This window comes from Delphinus delphis, chromosome 1 (genome assembly GCF_949987515.2).
Source record: "Delphinus delphis chromosome 1, mDelDel1.2, whole genome shotgun sequence".
In the NCBI taxonomy this organism is placed as follows: Eukaryota; Metazoa; Chordata; class Mammalia; order Artiodactyla; family Delphinidae; genus Delphinus; species Delphinus delphis.
In genome coordinates this window covers 83,406,948-83,426,548 of record NC_082683.1, presented here as the reverse complement: position 1 = coordinate 83,426,548, position 19,601 = coordinate 83,406,948, and positions in this window count along the sequence as shown.

The window sequence follows — 19,601 nt, the reverse complement described above, 5'->3', positions numbered from 1 at the left end:
AGACATCAAGTAGACTTTGAACCACAGGTTGCAAATCTCCACTTGACAGGAATATTAGAATGCTCTTTGCTGTCTAGCACTCACATGTTTAAGCTGCTGCTAGTTTCCCCTACACTTTCACCCCTACCCTTGCCTACAAAAAACATCCAAATTCCTTAACATGCATCAAGGCCCTTCAAGATCCAACCCATTCTCCTTTCCCAGCCTTACCTCTCCCCACAACTTAGCCTGTTGCATCTTACAGGCCAGTCTGTACTGGCCCGTTGGTTTAGGTATGTCCTTTTTTCCAAATTCTCTGAATGGCAAAATCACATTCATCTTTCAGAATCCAGTTCAAATCTCACCTCCTTCCCTGATGAATTCATGACTCCTTTGTGTTACAGCCACTGTTCGGGCATCTACTTTAGCATCTTACTTGGGGAAAGCAGTTCTCCCCTGAGTCTGAGGTCAGACATATATGCACAGATCTAGAAATCCAATGGTGTGCATCCAGGAATCTCTGCACATAGGGCACTGAGGGGGTAGCTGACTGGGTAACAAGCCCCCCGATGACAGGGGAAGGGAGATTTGGAGTACCATGTGGTATTGGTCTCTTGCATTTGTCCCCAGTCTAACCCCATGGACACATGTCCAGATGTTTATAGACTGATGATTAAGAGCATGAATTCTAAAATTCAGTGCCTGGATTCAAATCACAGTTCTGTCACTTACTAGTTGCCTTGAACGAGTTAGTTAACCTCTCCAGCCTCGGTGGAGATGATAATAACAGAGTTCCTACCTCATGTGTCATAGGGATTATACAAGTAAGTGTCACACAATAAAGCATCTTATAACAAGCGTCAGCTGTTATACTTAGGAAGCGAGATGGCAGTTAAGTAAAAACTGCAAATGCTGTAAGGCCTTGGGGCACATGCAGCACAAATTCAGAACCTCTGAGTTGAGAGAAAACAAAAAGAGGGTGTTCTTCCCAACTCCACCATGGACCAGAGGCAGTGTGGTGGCATCTAGAGGGACTAGAAGCAACTGTAGCCCCAGCAGAAGGCTTGGGTGCTTGACTGAGGCAGCAACGCTCAGAGAGGTCCATCCTCTGCAGAGATGGCAGCAGGGCCAGGCATGAGCAATGGCTGTCGCCGTGTGGTCTCTGTGGTACCCAGAAGTGGTGTTACAAGACATCCAAGGTGTCTGGAGGGTGCAGAGCAATGCAGTAGATGTGACAGAGGAGCCTGGTTGAAGTGAGGACATCCAGTGGACACGGTAACAGTGTCAGCAAAGGCAGTGATGATAGCATAAGAGGAGTCATATTCAGTGGACGCCTTGAGCTGATGTCTGTGGAACACATTCCCTGAGGTTGACCAGGAATATGGGGGCAGAGGGGTGCTTTGCCAGGGTGCAGAGACCCTCTAGGAGTCCAATGTAATGAGTCAAATTGTCATTGGCATGACCACTTTTTTTCAGAAGGGGAATACTGAGACAACATGAAAAGCACAAGCTTTGGTTTCAGACAGGCTTTTGCTCCATGCAACTGAAGATATTTACTGAGCATCTATTTGTGCCTCAGGCTCTGCTCTCGTTGGTGGAAGTACCACAGTGAGCGAGGCCAAAAAATTCCTCCTCACACACAGTCTACCTTATAGAGGGAATGTAGACAGTAAACAAGTAAGAAATCAAGTTAATGAGATCTTTCCTGTTTGAGAGCTGCGAAGGCAGTGAAACAGATGATCTGGCATACAGGTGGGGTAGAGGGAGCTCCTTAAATATGGCAGTCAAGTAAAACCTCTCGTTCAGAGTGAGGGCTGATGGCAGTTCAGGGGAGATATGGAGACAGAGAGTGGGACCCTAAGGTTTGGAGACTTGGCATATTGGAGGAAGAAAAAGTAGCAGAGTAAGTCCCAAACGGGGGTCAGCGAACTCTGGTCTGTGGGCCAAATCCAGCCTGCTGCCTGTTTATATAAATAAAGTTTTATTGGAACATTTGTTCATCTATTATCTGCAGCTGCGTTTGTGCTGTAATAGCAAAGTTGAGTAGTTACAACACAAACTGTATGGCCTGAAAAACCTATAATATTTACTATCTGGTCCTTTCCAGAAAAAGTGTGCTGATTGCCGGTCTACAGCCTAGCCAATGAGCTTGAGAGAGAGCAGTGGGAACTAAAGTTAAGGGGTGCTGAGGGGTAGCAAACTGTAGGACACTACAAACCATGGCAAAGAACTTGGGTTATATTCGACGTGTAATGGAAAGCCATTGTCCAAGCAAGGGAGACATGCGATCTGATTTATATTCTCCACTCTGGGAGCTGTGCGGAGATGGACCATAGGGTTGACGTGGCAGCAGGGAAACCAACTAGACAGATGCCATAGAGCCCAGGGAGAGAGGAAGGTGCCGTGGCTGAGGATGGCAGCGGTGCAGATGGGGACAAGTAGTCAAGATGTATTATCTCAGGTATAACAGGTTCAAGGATCCCAACTCAACTGTATAACCTTAGGCAAGTTACTACTCAAATTCTTTAAGCCTCAGTTCCTTGTGAGTAAAACCCTCAGAGCACTATTGTGTGGATTAAATTACAAAATGCACCCGAGGTGCCTGTCAAAAAATGTGTTCAATAAATGTTGGCTGTTATTGTTGCTGCTGTTGGTTGTTGTTGACAGGTGAGGCCCACGGAGAACTAGGTCACAGCACATGCTGCACTGGGTCGGTGGTGCCCTTCTCTCTCTGACCAGATTGGCACATTCCCTGGAGACAGGGAAGTATTTATTCATCTTTACATCCCCAAAACTGTGCCTGGCACATGGTAGATGTTTAATAAATTTGTATTGATTTAACTATTAAGGTTTTTTTGAAGAAAGGAAAGGCATTATTCATTCTGCTATTTTTCACCAGAAGTGTTTTGCTTTTAGGATTGATATGGAACATTTTTATGACACATTATTCTGAAGATACAGAGGTAGTTGTATCTAAGGAGAGCTAGTACCCTGCATCCTGTCTGTTGCAAAGGGAAACTCAGATGCTGCTCCCCAGGAAACCTCTAACCTGATAAAATATGTCAGTGATCGCGATTATATATTAAAGCTAGACTAAAAAGTCACCACGCACAAGAAATTCAATCATGTCAGATGCTTCTACATATAAAAAAAATCTCTGGATTGTTTGAAAGTGTTAAGTTGTTTTTAGACATTTATTTCTAACTAGTTGGACATTCTGATCCCTTGTCCAGCCATATTGAAGGGTACCCTATTTTTTATTATTACCTTGTTTCTTTTATTGATTCACTATTCTACCTATAATTGAGATTTCAGAAATTTTTGCAACTCTCTTATTCTTCGACACTACCACTTAACAAGAAAGACTGGAAACCTCTCCTTCATAAAGGAGTTCAATTTTCTCATCATAAAATGATCAATACTGTCTAAACAATTATTTCAAATGAAATTAAATATGACATGCAAATTTTCAAATGAAATATGACATCCATAAGTAGGTACATATTTTGTGACATTTTTATTTTTTTAAAAGAGATTAAATACCATAATGGTTTTGCAATACAAAATTATAAAACCCTAAACGGGTCAACTCAAACTAAATGTTACATTACCTGTTGTATTCACAGTAGCTACATGTGTCTTTAATATGCACTTGTTGCTATATCTAAAAAATTAACCAGAATTTCTTTAAAATTAAAATAAGACTAGATGACAAAATATCTCAGTGGTGGTCACCAAATCATAGCAGTACTCTGCAAACTTATCAATTTAGCTGACAAACTCTAAAAGTATGGGAAACTGAAAATAACAAAAATATTTAAAATAACAGGACATGAAAGAAGAGAATCCCTTGTAATGGTAAAGAAAAGGTAGAAACCCCTGAAACATCAGAGAGCAGCCATGAGGAGGGAGATTTCTTTTTTTTTGCAACACGAAGCCTGGCATCTCACAAATAACGTATGTTCCATATTATGTGGAGTTGCTATGGTAACAACCTTTATTTTCTGAAACAGTACACAGATGTGTACAACATACTAACTTGCTGGTTATAAATTACAGCTTTTCCCATAGTTCAGTAACTTAAGAATTCTACATTTTCGAAATCTCCGAAGTTCTGTTGTTATTAAATTTCTTTATGAGATAATTCTCCTTTTATGAGATAATTTTTTATGAGATAATTTTATGAGATAATTTTCCTTGTACTTTCAAAATGAGAGTGTCCCCAAACAGGCCAAGAGAATGGAAGCATGAGAAAACGGGGCATATCAGAAAGTAGCAGCAGACTGAGTACAGTTTTCTACAAAGAGTCTGGATGAAACCCACTGAAAGGAGGAGAAAATTATTTGAATTAATTAGGCGTCACGTACAACAGCAATGAGAAATAAGTCACTAGTAAAATGATGTTACAAATAAAGTTATGAACTGATTTCTTATTACAAGGTGCCATATTTGCAGTTTTAAAATAAATGAAGGTCGGGCTTCCCTGGTGGCGCAGTGGTTGGGAGTCCGCCTGCCGATGCAGGGGATGCGGGTTCGTGCCCCAGTCCGCGAGGATCCCACGTGCCGCGGAGCGGCTGGGCCCGTGAGCCATGGCCGCTGAGCCTGCGCGTCCGGAGCCTGTGCTCCGCAACGGGAGAGGCCACAACAGTGAGAGGCCCGCGTACCGCAAAAAAAAAAAAAAAGAAGATTATTTCTTAGAAATATAACAAGCATTAATATAATTTTACAAGCTACAATGGTGTGGGGAGTGAATTCACCTGGTTACTTGACTGCAAATGAAGTTTTCTGAATGTCGAAAAGGCCTGAGTCTGGGAGAAATTTTATATTGCTATATTTAACAAGGAATTAGCATCCCTTTGTCAGGTTACAAAATAAAAGACATACTTAATGACTGGAATTTTTTCTCTTTAAATTTTAACCTTAATCAACAAATATTTATCAAGTGCCTTCCACGTGCAAGGAGCTGCCTGTCCATACTTAGGTGCGTATAGGTATGTATCTAAACAGAAATCATAGAAAAACTGAGTTCTTCAGATGATTTTTTTTTTTTTTTTTTTTTTGCGGTACTAGGGCCTCTCACTACTGTGGCCTCTCCCGTTGCGGAGCACAGGCTCCAGACGCGCAAGCTCAGCAGCCATGGCTCACGGGCCCAGCCGCTCCGCGGCATGTGGGATCCTCCCGGACCGGAGCACGAACCCGTGTCCCCTGCATCGGCAGGCGGACTCTCAACCACTGTGCTACCAGGGAAGCCCTCTGTAGATGATTTTTTCCTACTCTGAAAGCTTATGTAATGTTTTCTGTATGCTGGATCTATTTTTTTGAATAGTTCATTTTGAAGATTCTTAAACCTTATCAAAAAGAGTCATCTCTGCAGCACTTATCAGGCTAAAGTTTATTACCTTAGAAACACGTTTGAAAACAAGGTTATATGTTTAGCGCTTACAGTTAAAAATCCATCTATCTAAAATAAGAAAAATATTTCTAATTATAAGAAAAGATGTAAGCACCCTTATATAAAAGGTAACAAAGCACCCCTAATTTAGAAAGTCCAGAAATTAGTCTGCTAAAGGATTTTTCTAACAAACATAAAACACTTGGGAATGCTATTTCAAGTCACGATAGCATTACGTTCAAATGCAAAATTGTCTTATAGCAGCAAAGACAGAATGAGAAACAACTGAACACCATGCAGATAAGAACAAATCATTTTGAAAAGCTTGCATCATTAAGTAGTTGTTAAAATTTTTTCTAACCCTTTCCACACACGCTCTTTTCTGTATCTTCCCAAGATATATTAAAAACAGGACCATGACTAATCTATTCCAATTCTTACGTTATCAGAGAGAGTTAAGTTATCACCTAACGGGGCCTCAGAGGCTAGAACTCGGAACCAGTAGAAAAAGAGTACTTCACTGCTAGTTGCATTTTAAAAGTATTACTTAAATTACATTTAAGTCATCTAATAACTATGAACTTTCTTCTCTCTTATATTTATATTGCATATTTATTGAATTGCACAGTATGCTTTTACAATAAAGTGCTTTTTACGTTGCCGCCTTTGTTCATCCAAAATAAAATTGACAGTTATCCTTTTATAAGCTATTCCGAGAACATTTGCTCTTCTTTGAAGCTGATTGATGCACTACTTTAAATGTTCCTACAAATATCTTTTCAATTCAAGTTTTTGCATAATGTAATAAGAAGATAAAAGAATTCCATACTTCAACAAGAGACATTACAATGCAAGTAGAGACATTATCAAGAGCATTAACATGCTCCTAATAGCAATAAAACCTTTTAACTGTCTGATGTAGAACATGCTCCCACCAAACCACCACATATTATGGTAATTGGCTCCAATTTCTGACTCTTACATTGTAAAGTTACAAAGAGTTAGGTAGAACTAAAAAACAAATCTAGAATACTCATCTTGTTAGCGTTCCCATTATCAAATGTTTGCTTTCTATCTCGGAAGAGGACTGGTCTGGTCTGTTGCACGGCTCTTCCCTGCACTCTCATATTTTTGCATCTTGTCTCATTTCATTCCTACTGACTGATATGAATATATATCTTTTCCCAAATAACCCTTTTCTAACTCCAAAACAACAGTAACACAAATAGCATTTTCCTCAGAATTTCAGTGTAACAAATGTGCTCTCCGTGCACGCCTGTGTCACATCTCATTCACTTTATGTGTTCTCTCGTCACAGGAGATACAATGGGGGAAAATATTCCATGAGGACGCTTTGATTTTTCTTTACAACACACTACTAAATTACGTGAGTAGCCTTTCCATCCTGGATGAAAATATAATTTCAAACTAAAGTTGAGTCCAGATTCTGTTAAATTAAATAGCAAAGAAAAAATAGTTCTTGGCTTTATTCCTCTTAGACGGGGAGCAGGGCAATGGGGAATTGACACAAGTTGGTCCTTAGTGATTAACCTGCAGTTTATGGTTGTGTTTCCAGGTGACGTGCCCATCATGCAGGAATCTTCTCGGAGGCTGTCGAGAGCAGCCTGTCTGCTTTGAGAAGTGCAGATCTATCAGGATCCAGAATCGGGCTCTGAAAAAGCTGTCATTTCATGTCTCTAAAACAGCCTCTGATTTAATGTACAAGATGTCAAGAAGTAAAGGACAATAAAATAAAAGCCAAACAGGAGAACTATTTCAATTAAGAAGCATTTCTATAACAATTCTTGGAAATCAAGTAAAATAAAAGCTGTCAGAATCAATCTGTGTTTAAAGGTTGATTTTTGTGGTGCTTAAAGGCAAGTTGCAAGACAGGAAAAAAATACAGATTATTAACAGAACAATTGAACCTTAAAAATTCCATTCTCACTACATAGATATTTGGTTATTAAATGTTCCTAATGGATCTAGGAAAAGCATTTATATAGTGGATGCTGGGATTTGGAGAGAGAAGGCAAGAAACACATCCAAATACATTAAAAAAAAAGTCACAAATGTAAGCTCCAGTCCTATAAGGAGTTTCATGCATTTCCAAGGATTTAATATTCTGATTGCCAATAATTAAAAGCCTTATATAATACTGTAGGAATTTACCTTTTATTGCCATGATTTTCCAATGGTGTTTGAATGTCCTTTCCAGAGAAAGATAAATATTTCTTCAAGAACTGCCCTATCACCCCAGTAATCAAATATCTTAAAGGTGAATTGAGAAAAAAATTGTTATGAAATTTGAGGCAACCTTTAATCTAAGAGTATAATAATATTGAATAAAGATATAAGCATCGCCAAAAATAAATAAAATTCTTCCCAACATGACTTCTTATTATGGAAGACATAACTTTCATTTCCATTTGTTTAAAAAATATGCTATTTAAGAAACATGCATCATAACTTCATCTTACTCCTATCCTTAGAATTTTTATGATGGCATGCTTTTTATTCCACATTTTCTATTAAGAGGGATATTGGACAAGGAAAGAAGAGATTTATTCACTTGCTGTCCCCATCTGATTTGTATATTTCAGGATATGCCCCTTTCAATGGTCTATTTCTGGTTCCTTTATATAAAAAAGAAATTAAGTTTCTCTGATGGGAATACTTTAAAGAAGAAAATTCACTCCTCATCATCAAATTGAGAAGTTTTCTTAAAGTAAGTCTTCCACACGCAATAAGAGAAACAGCCTAAGTACTGCCTCCAATCAAAAGAAGAAAAATTACAAAATCAGCTCACTCGTGATTTCCTTAATATACTTAAAAGAGATAAAATCCCACTGATGCCTCTAAAAATAAAAATGAAGGAAAGGGCAACTTTATTGATTCCCTACAAACCAATGTACATGTAGCTTATTGATAACACTAAACCTTTAGTGATTTTCAACTGAAAGTCTGCCTCTGAATGAAGGTTTAAATCATCATATTAATATAGTAGGGGGGGAAATTATCACGGGACACACTGGAAATTAATTAAAAACGCTGCACTCAGTTTGTTTGTGAGAGAAGATAAATATCACTCATGGGAAAAGATGCCTGACAACCGCCATAGTTTTCAGATCCAAAATTAGACCCTGACAGCTATGTCTTTGTATGACTCTCCTTGGGGTATGATATGCAGAGATTTAGAATATGAAGATTTCTGAGAGAAGTATTTATTACTGACACTTCCGAAACATTCCATGTGTGGCATCAGCAAAGCATGCTCCACCTCAGACAGAAATGTCAGGTTTTCTTCCAAGACTTTTTTTTTTTTTTCCTATTCCTCTTCCCCCATTCCCATCCCTCCCTCCCCATCCACTACCACCCCCCTTCTCCTCCAAAATATGGGGTTTTTTTAGAAGTTCAACAGCAGCCCCTGGTGGAACTCAGCAGTTGTTTCAGCCTGAGCACAGTTGTTAAAGAAACTCCATCCATTCTGTCAATAAAAAGAAAAGTATATCCATGTGTATATTACCACATCTGCATGCTGTTCCCACGGGTCAGAGATCAGAAAAGACCCTGAATGTACAAAGGCTGTGTTTTATGATGGTAATTGAGGCCAATTTCAGTAGCTGGAGTTTTGAAAAATATATATATGTCACAAACAATAAACATCTGTCTCAAATGTCACATTCATTTTATGCAAGAAGACCAATAATTAACTGCTCGTGAAGAATGCTTACCACACAGTGCGTGCGTGAAACGAGGAGGCTCCACACACGCAAGCCGGCGATCACCATTTTGTTTGGCTCCTGTTGTGACAGATTCAGCCTTGTCACTTAGCAAAATGAGCTATACAAAGTGACAATTGTGTGCAAAGGAAGGAGTTCTCTTGGTAGGAGCTCATAAAGCCACTGTCTGGCCCCATCAAAATGCAAGCTGGACTTAACAAGAGAGCCCAGAAAATGCCCTTCAGAGAGACCGTGATATTCCTTTTCCTGCTTAGTTGGCAGCCACAGATTATCGCTTGGGGGCCAAGGGGAGCCAGGTGGCTCCTTGCATAGGCAGGGTAAGTCTTTGCTTCACAAAGGTACCTGATAGAGGGGCTCAAATCCGGCTCCCCTTCCTGTGGGGCCCTCTGCCTAGAACACAGTCACCTTTTCTTAGCGCAAAGGCATGGCTCTGTTGCTAAAGCCCTGTGCCTTTGGGGCTGCATCACTGCAGAGAGGTTGCTTTTTCCTAATTCACACAAAGATGCCGTAACGGCTCCAGGTGGCCCTGGTGCTAGGCAAGCAGAGGGAGAATGATATCCTGAAGAAGTTTGCATTCCTGGCTGAGATTCTCAAGTGTGCCAGGGCTGGGGGACCTGGTGAGCATTCACCCTGCATGAGGCTCATGTTAGGACAAAGGAACAATTGGAAATTAACTCAAAAGACCCAAAAGTTTACTTGAGTAAATTTAGTCAACATCTGTCACTTGTGTATTTTGACTTTTCTTAAATGATGCAGTTTATTAAAAGGAAAAGCAAATGGTATTATTAAAGCTTAAAATAGCTCTATGATAAATACTGGAATAGATAAATATGAATTTATATGAAAAGTGGTTTTTAAATATTGAAAGTATTGTGCTTCACAGTAGCCTGTCACTTGTCCCCGAGGTCACTTGGATCTCTTGGGTGATCTCAGGTGAAACTGAATGAGTGAGCTAATGTGTTAAGACTGTAGATCATCCCATGTAGGTCACTTAATGACTACCTAATGGACTCCAAGCACTGTATTTGACACTGGGGAATAAGAGGTATAAGAAGAAATAATACTTGGTCTCCAATGAGTTACAATCTAGTGACGGAGACAGATCTGCCTAGATAATTTTAACAGATTGTGGTAGCAGCGTGCAGAGTCCTAAAAGACACAGTGGGGCACTTAGCTGGCTTTCTATAGGAGTGACCCTTGCATGAAATCTTACAGAAATATTAGAAATTAGCTACAGAAAAGAGGGTTAGAGGGCAATGTTGGAGGAGAAGCACTGACCCAAGGGTGAAAGTGTAAAACTCCGAGGTGTATTCAAAGAACTACAGGCAGCTTGATACTGCCAGAGCATAAAGTACAAGGTGGTGAATGACATGGTAGAATGGTAGAGGCTGGAGAGGAGGGTAAGGACAGCCATGGAGAGCCTTGTCTGCCCTCCTAAGGAGACTGGAATGGTCCTATAGGCCACGGGGAACAATGAAAAGACTTATTTAAGGACTGACACAGCTGGGGAAGAATGAGACTGGTCAGGGATTTGTTGTGATTGTCCAAGAGAAAGAGGATGAGGACCTGGATCCTGGTGGTGGAAATGGGGTTGAAGAAGAAAGGGTCAGAAATAGTCAGAGGCACCAACAGAGAGCAATTAGTGACATTGGATATGGGCAGTGAGGGGGGGGCTTGCTTCACTCCCAGGGTTCAGGTGTAGGAGACAACGTAGACTGAGGCCACCGAGTGAGTTACAGACACCGGGGCCAGGATAAGTTTGAGGGTCGAAGACGACACGCTAAAGAAGTACTTCTCAAAATATGCCCTCAAATACCCTCCACTGGCCTCCAGACGTTATTTGTAACACTGATTATTAACACACAAATGTCCCAGCTGGAGAGGACAGGTCTTTAAGCCCAATCGCTTTCAAACTGTGTGTGGTGGGGTCTTGGTGGGATGGGGGGCAGAGCAGGCAGGGCTCCAGGCTGACTCACCTGATTCAACCCAAGACAGTCTGCTTTTACCTACTGTGTATATTAGAATTCTTCAGAAGACGTAATTTGAAAAAAGAAAACCACAGGTTGAAAACCAGACAACCTCTTCCTTTTACAGAGAGGAAAATGAAACCCACGGAGGTGAAATAACTTGTCTACAGACACACGTCTGTAGCAGAGGCTGAGCTAATCTATGACACTTAGTTCAAGTCCACATGTTCTCTACACTGTGGTTTCCTAAACAAGTATTTGTCTACTTTTTGCTGTGCTTTACAGAGTTAGCATCACAAACCTTATCCCCAGCACGCAGTTATCAGTTTCTTCAGTTTTATTCTGTCAGTAAATATTTATTGACCATCTTCCACATGCCAAGACTTCTTTTACTGAGATGACCTGTGCATTTTTATTGGATCCCCAGTTATAGTTTTTGATTCTTTAGTAGAGTTCTAATGGTGTCCCCAATTGGTATTCGACTGTGACTGGATGTCTTATGACCCAAGAAGTAGATAGGTATACTAGGCTTTATTTTAGTCCCAAGTAAACAGTATTATCAGAGGCATGGGTTTCCTAATTTACTGGAGGTTATAGCTAATTTACATTTTTAATCTAATTTTTAAAAATCTACTTTTTAAAATCCATGAAGCTCCTGAAGTACAGTAAGGTGCTAGTCATAATTTTTAAAGAATTAGTTTTCAGATGTACACTAATTTTTCCATACACATTCCAGTGTTCACTGGAAATAATGATGCAAAAAACTCACTGATATATGAAATAATTACAGGATAGATTGCTTTCAAAAAGTGAGAATTCAAGCCAATATACTCAATAACCCCTCCTCCCTGTCATACTAACTCGGAACCAATAGCGTAATTCGTAAAATAAGGAAAAGCAAATCTTTGTTTAACCTAGAGGAATAAATAAATAGAGGCAAATGTTAGCTGAGGGGTTACAGCAGCCTACTGTTCCCTTTCTCAAAGATCATCCCACCTTAAAAAATTTGTCCCAGGCCTCCTAGAAGAGAGCAGTGGGCGGCTCCTTTGTCAAGTGTGTGAGTCCAGGTGGGGAACAGGAACCAGCTAGGGAATGCCCTCCTGCTCAAGGGCTGCCAGAGATGAGATGCACACAGGCCTTTCCAGAAACATTATGTAAGATCCTGGAGGCAGAAAGGAAACCATTGCTCTGTCTTTCCTGTTGGGGAATCTATTCTCCACTTTATTAAACTCCTTAAAATAAGGGAACAGGGAATCAGTCTTCCTTCAACTGCCCCTTTATACTTCACCACCTAACCCAAATCGATCTCTCATTTTCTTTCTCTACTCCTTCCATTTGCAGATCATTTTAAAATCAGAAACTCTGGGGCTTCCCTGATGGCACAGTGGTTGAGAGTCCACCTGCCGATGCAGGGGACGCGGGTTCGTGCCCCGGTCCGGGAAGATCCCACATGCCGCGGAGCGGCTGGGCCTGTGAGCCATGGCCGCTGAGCCTGCGCGTCCGGAGCCTGTGCTCCGCAAGAAGAGAGGCCACAGCGGTGAGAGGCCCGTGTACCGCAAAAAAAAAAAAAAAAAAAATCAGAAACTCTGTATACACCAATATACACAAAACCCAGTTAGTGGAGGTGGGTTGCAAGCAACAGAAAAGGGGAAAGAAAGGAGAAAATCCAAGATTATAGCTCAAAAAGATTTCAAGGCTCACCTGTTACAACCCCATTTCTTTCCAGGTGAAAAATCCAAGTCAAGTGACTTGTCTAAGATTATGCCACGTGACTGTTCCCATATAGTGGTATTACTGGGTATAGGACAAACAAAACAGTTTTAAGGATCAAACAAAAGCCTAATTGGCTCTACAGGCACCTATTTATACCAGCCTCCTTCATGTTGTAAAGTATGCTAGTGGGTGTACACACTGAATCCAGACAGAGCAAACGTTCGGTTATCACTTATCCCCTTTGACCTCTCACTTCTCATTTGCACAAGTAAATCCAGAGTTAATGGTCTTCTGAGATAATCGTGTTTATGGTATTTTGGTCTAGTGTCCTAAAACGTCTCCCTTCATAGAAATTGCTTTCATTCACTCAACAAAAGTTACTGGAAGCTCACTGTGCACCAGCCCTAGATAGTATGAAGAAAGAGCATTCTTTTGCTCTCTTGCTTATCTGCTCACCACTTTGTCACTGTGCAGTCATGATGCAGGAACCATATTTCTTCCCCAAATCCAATAAATTTGTCTATCAGCTTTTTCATACAAAGAGGTTTAAAATGGTTTAAATATCCCTTTAAGTCCATCCTCTCTGGTAAATTAACAATACTGGTTTAGTTACCCCTCTATGTTCCTCTGTGTTTGGGTGTTCTAGCTTCTTTCTTTCTGTGAATTCCTCTGACTGCCCTCTGAGCTGGCCCTGTTTGAATGGCATGACGTTGAGTTCCAAATTAATGGAATTCCACAGAGCACATGAAGGCTCACTGGGAACATTTAACAAAATGAAGTGTCTTGATGAGCTCTTCAGATTCTTCAGAGTCCAATGACTGAAGAGGTTCTGGAATGGAGAACTGAATGTGGCTTAGAAACATAAGGTAGATGCTAATATGACTATGAAAATTAGCATAGGCCCACATACCTAGGACTGAAAGAGATTAAGCTGGGCCTAAAACATAGTTGGTCACTTTATGAGAAAGCAAACTGTTGAATAAAAAATGGAAAATGTGAACAAGTTTTAAAAGGTAATATTTCCAGTGGCTAAGATATGGCTCATCTAAATAGTCAATAAGTATTAGCTGTTATTACTATTTCTTTTCTGAACATTTCAACTTACTGCTTATTAGTGTGATTAAAAATATTATACAATGCCTCTAATAAGTGTAAAAATTTGCTTTAATTACCATGTTAGATATAATTTTACTTTTAGAAATAATAATGCATTTTATGTTAAAAAAAATTTTTTTTAATCTATTCTTGCCTCCCCTGCTTCTCAGACCTTATATTAAATTTAGTTAGGATAGGGTCAGAAACCAAAGCAAACAGTCTGTTAGCTAGCTGCATTCTACTGACACTAGGAAAGTCCTACTGTTATGAGAAGTCAACTACAAGTCGATCAGCCTAAAGATTGCGTGAAACAATCCATCTTTTTCAAAATCATCAGAATGCTCTGGAATACCTGAGAAGTATTTCTCTAAGAAATATAAATCAGTAGATTTAATCACACATTCAATGAACATTAATTTTGCACAAAATATCATGCATGTTGCTCTGAGAGAAGTTAGGAAGTACCATGCGGGTGCCTGTCCTCATGGAGCTTGCGGTCATAAAGAGTTCACTTCTTCAGAAGGTTTTGATTACACACTTCTTCCAGACTATTCTGAATAAAGATGAGGAGAGCCAATTTTTTTTTTTTCTAAACTGTAAGAAACCTTTGGTTGAATCACTGTCGTATACCGTACCTTAAAGAATATATTTTCCTTCGTGCATTTTGATATTTGAGAACAATGAATTCAAAAATTATTGGGGGGGCTTCCCTGGTGGCACAGTGGTTGAGAGTCCGCCTGCCGACACAGGGGACAGGAGTTCGTGCCCCGGTCCGGGAGGATCCCACATGCCGCGGAGCGGCTGGTCCCGTGAGCCATGGCCGCTGAGCCTGCGCGTCCGGAGCCTGTGCTCTGCAACGGGAGAGGCCACAACAGTGAGAGAGAGGTCCGCGTACCGGAAAAAAAAAATTATTGGGTAAAGTAGGTCTGTAACTGACCACCTAGGGAAACTATGCAAAATCCCTTCAAAATTCCCATCAGGAGTAGAAGAGAAGTGGATTCAGATACAGCACTCTGAAACCTTCCCAAGCTTTCTCTACTGGAATTCTAATTAGTAAGACCCCTTTAAGCAATTTTAAAGTTGCTTAATTTAAATATAGGAAATGTTTCCTTGGGCTCTATAATAACTTTGGCAGAACTGATCCTATTTCCTGAGATTAAACAGAAGAAAATTCTTTCCTCAGGAAATTGAACCACACACAATAAGATCATTCATTAGAATGTTCATATAAATTCAAAATATGCCACAGGAAGAGTGTCTTCTTCATAAAAAGTAACACCCTAGAAATGCTAAGGAGGGCCATGACTGGTTTTTAGTCTTGAGTTTTGGCCTTTGTGTGTTACAAGTTCTCCAGGAAGAATTACTGAGGTGATAACTCATTTTGACAATGAAACCAAGTACAGGATAACTAAAAAAAATGAAATCCTTTTTCCTAAATAAAAAATATCTTTCAGTATTATTTGCTTCGTCAAAGTTTTGCTTCTATTCATGCAATAAAGCTGTACCTTCTGTAACCTCATCTACTCCACTTTGTACCACTTAAGACTTAGCCAAAGGAAAATCTCAGAAACTTTGTACCAAAACCTGCTACTCAAAAGTCCGACTAGTAAGGGGACTGCGGAGGCTATGCTTCTAAAATTTTTTTACTGTCCAAGAGCACAAAGAGGAACACTCTTCAGTTTCTTGCCACCCTTCTGTAAATTTATGTCACCTCACTAAATTTTTTTTATTTTTTTTATTTTTTTTTTTTTTGCGGTACACGGGCCTCTCACCGTTGTGGCCTCTCCCGTTGCGGAGCACAGGCTACGGACGCGCAGGCTCAGCGGCCATGGCTCACGGGCCCAGCCGCTCCGCGGCATGTGGGATCTTCCCGGACCGGGGCACGAACCCGTGTCCCCTGCATCGGCAGGCGGACTCTCAACCACTGCGCCACCAGGGAAGCCCACCTCACTAAATTTGAGAGCTAACTAGCGTTCTGACATTGTTGTTGAGACTTGCGTGTCAGACTTAGAAATGTTATTGTGGAGGCTTACTTGGATGGTGAGATTTCAGAAGCCTATTTCCCTGCTAAACACATGTATTATAGAGTGATGGATAACAGAGATTCAAAGGATTGCAGTGAGAGATCAAGTAGTTCACCTGTAACATCTATCGCATTGACAGCCGACTTTATTGAAGTTTCACCATATTAACTGCCTCTCTGGACTGGCTTAGCCGGCTAGGTGATTATCAATTTATCGCCAGTCAAAACACAAATTGAAAAAAAAACAAAAACAACACAGACTGCTTCAGGTACAGTGTCTGTGGCATAATCATGTACCTTGAATCCGATCAAACTGGAATGATCCTACTAGGACGATTCTTGTAAGAGCAAGGACGAAACATCAGTTAGGAACTTCTCTGATGAAACTGTGTCTAATTTGTGGTTTGATAGAACATTTTTCCTAGTTCCTAGATCAAGAATGCACCACTCCAAAAGGAAATGAAGTCAAAGCCTGAGAGGTAGAATGGGGAGAATATTAGAGACTATTCACTCCCTCTTCCTGAGCTTTGCTGACTCTAACCACCCCTCAAGTCCACTCCAGAGACAGCAAGTAAAAAACTGACCAGTTCTTGAAATAGACTTGCACCTTGAAACTTCACCTAGCACTGTGGGAACTGACTGAATTACATGTAGGAAATGATCTGAGCTAACCATAGACCAACACTGAGATGCTTACATTACCTCTTTGACTCTGTTTTCAATATAGCAAGAGCTTTTAATTCTACCCTATTTCCTGATCCTATCCTCTAACAAGGTCTAATCTTTCTCCACATTTTGAGTTCTACCAGTAGCCACTCCAATTAATATTTGTTAAATGCAGTAACAGAAGGAGATGATTTTGGCCTTAGGCAAAAATTAATACCTACACTAGCAAACACTTAATGGACACTTTCTATGTGTTGGGTACTAGTTTAAGTACTTTTTATATATTAACTCATTTAATCTTCTTAACTATGCTGTGAGGAAAGTACTATTATTTACCCTGTGCTATCAGTGAGAAAATTGATGAACAGAAATATTATAAAACTTGCCCAAGATTATCCAGCCTGCAAGTTGAACCCAGGCAGATGACTCTAGAACCTTAAAAATTCTGAAACCCAGACTTTTCAGTCATATACTGATTGGACTGAGTTGTTCTGTTCCTATTCTAGCTGCCTACCATTTTATAAAATGTATTTTCCTCTAGAGAAAAATAGCGTCATCCAGAGCCTCTACAATTTTTCATGCAAAATGTCTGGCATTCAATAAAAAAATTACCAGATATACCAAGAAATCAGATCAAAAAGAAAAGAAAGAAAGAAAGTAAAAATAGGCCAGGGACTTCCCTGGTGGCGCAGTGGTTGGGAGTCCGCCTGCCGATGCAGGGGATACGGGTTCGAGCCCTGGTCCGGGAAGATCCCACATGCCACGGAGCAGCTGAGCCCGTGCGCCACAGCTGCTGAGCCTGCGCTCTATAGCCGGTGCTCTACAGCAAGAGAAACCACTGCAATGAGGGGCCCGCGCACTGCAAAAAAGAGTAGCCCCCACTCTGGCAACTGGAGAAAGCCCGCGTGCAGCGGCGAAGACCCAACGCAGCCAAAAATAAATAAATAAATTTATTAAAAAAAAAAAATAGGCCATAGATGATCCAGAAACATGGATTAATATGTTTTTAAAAAATAGATGAAAAGATACCCTTACCAGAGAAATAGAATCCATAAGAAGAGAATCAAGTGGAAATTCTAAAACTGAAAAATACAGTAATTAAAACTAAGAACTCAACAGATGAGCTTACTAGCAGATTAAACACAAATAAGAACAGGATTAGTACTGTAAGATACTAAATACTAGTATTCTCTGTTGGCAGAGAATATTCAGACCAAAGGACAAAAAAAAAAAAAAAAGAAGGAAATATAGAAAAAAGTGAAAGAGACACATGGGAGACGGCAAAGTTCTAAGTGTAACTGGAGCTCCAGAAGTACAGAAATAGATTAGAGGAGAAATGGAGGCAAAAGCATTGTTCGAATAGGTAATGTCTGAGAAATTTCCAAACAGATGAACAATATCAAATCCCAAGAAGGATACAGACATTACTAGTCTCATCATAGTAAAACTGCCAAATGACAAAGACAAAGAATAAGCCATAAGAACAGCCAGACAAAAAAGCATAGTACCTTCAAAGAAACTACAACAATGATAACTAAGTTCTCAACAGAAACCATAGGAGCCAGAAGAAAACAGAATGATATCATGAAGTGCTGGAAGAAATTATTGACAACTTAGAAGTCTATACACAATGAAAATATCCTTCAAACATAAAGGCATCAAAAAAAGTTTGTTGTCAGCAGATCCCTATTAAAAGAAATGCTGAAGGAGTTTAGACACGATGAAAATGATCCCAGATGGAAAGACAGAAATGCAGGAAAGAATGAAGAGCAACAGGAGTCAAATATATAAATGACAATAATAACATGTGGTGAAGTTTACATACATATAAAATTAAAATAAATGTATGACAGCAGTAAATCAAACAGCAGAAAGGGATAAATGGATTTAATGTGTTCTTAAATCCTAGCATTGTCTGGGAAGTGGTAAAACTATAATTTACATTAGACTTTATTAGGTTAAGGCTGTTGTTATATCCAGTAAATAGAATTCCAAATATATCAGTAATTATATTAAATGTACATGGACTAAATACTTCGATTGAAAGACAAAGTTTGTCCAACTAGATGAAAAAATAAAAATTTAATTATATGTTGCCTAAATAAGGACATCTTAAATATAAGGATACAGAAAGGTTGACAGTAAAAGAATGGCGATATATCATGTAAATACCATGATTAAACATAAAAAAGGACATTTAAAACTGATGCTTAAAAGTTAATCTACTAGATATGGAGATGAAAACTGGTAAAACTAAACAATAATTTAGCGATGCTTATATTAATGAAAAAGTTATTAAAAGTAAGGGCGAGTAACAAAAAATTCAGGATAGAAGTATGAGAGTGTACTAGGTAGCAACACAAATGAGGAGATTAAGGGGCTTCTGTATCTTTAAGTTGTACAGTGCTTGTTTTTCTATTATTCTTTTTTTTTATTATTGTTGAAGCTGAGTAATAGTATGGGCTTTATTATACTATTTTCTATACTTTTGTAGATGTTTGAAATTAAAAATAATTTTTTAAAAATAATTCAATTACAAAATAAATGACATAAGGAAAGATATATTGTTAAAACATGGTAACATGGACAGAAACAAAGCTTTAAAATATATAAAGCAAAATGGATAAAAATGCAAGGAGAAACTGACAAATTCATAATCAGGAGAACATTTTACAATTTATCAGCAATCGAAGGTCAAGTAGGACAGAAATAGTAAGGATACCGATGATCTAATTATACAATTAGCAAGCTAAACACTTATTCACACTCACACACATTCACATGTATTTGCACCTGACAGGCTACATATTCTTTTCAAACACTTGAACATCCCCCAAATTGGCCACATATTAGGTTACTCTATATGCTCAATTATTGTTTTTTGTTGACTTTTTTACAATTAGAACATATTTACGTGATACCTGTATTCAATACAATCAAAAATATGTTTAAAAAAATGAAAAGAAGCACTTATACTTTACTCAGTTGTGGCAGGCCTTTTAAACATATTATCTTGTTTCATC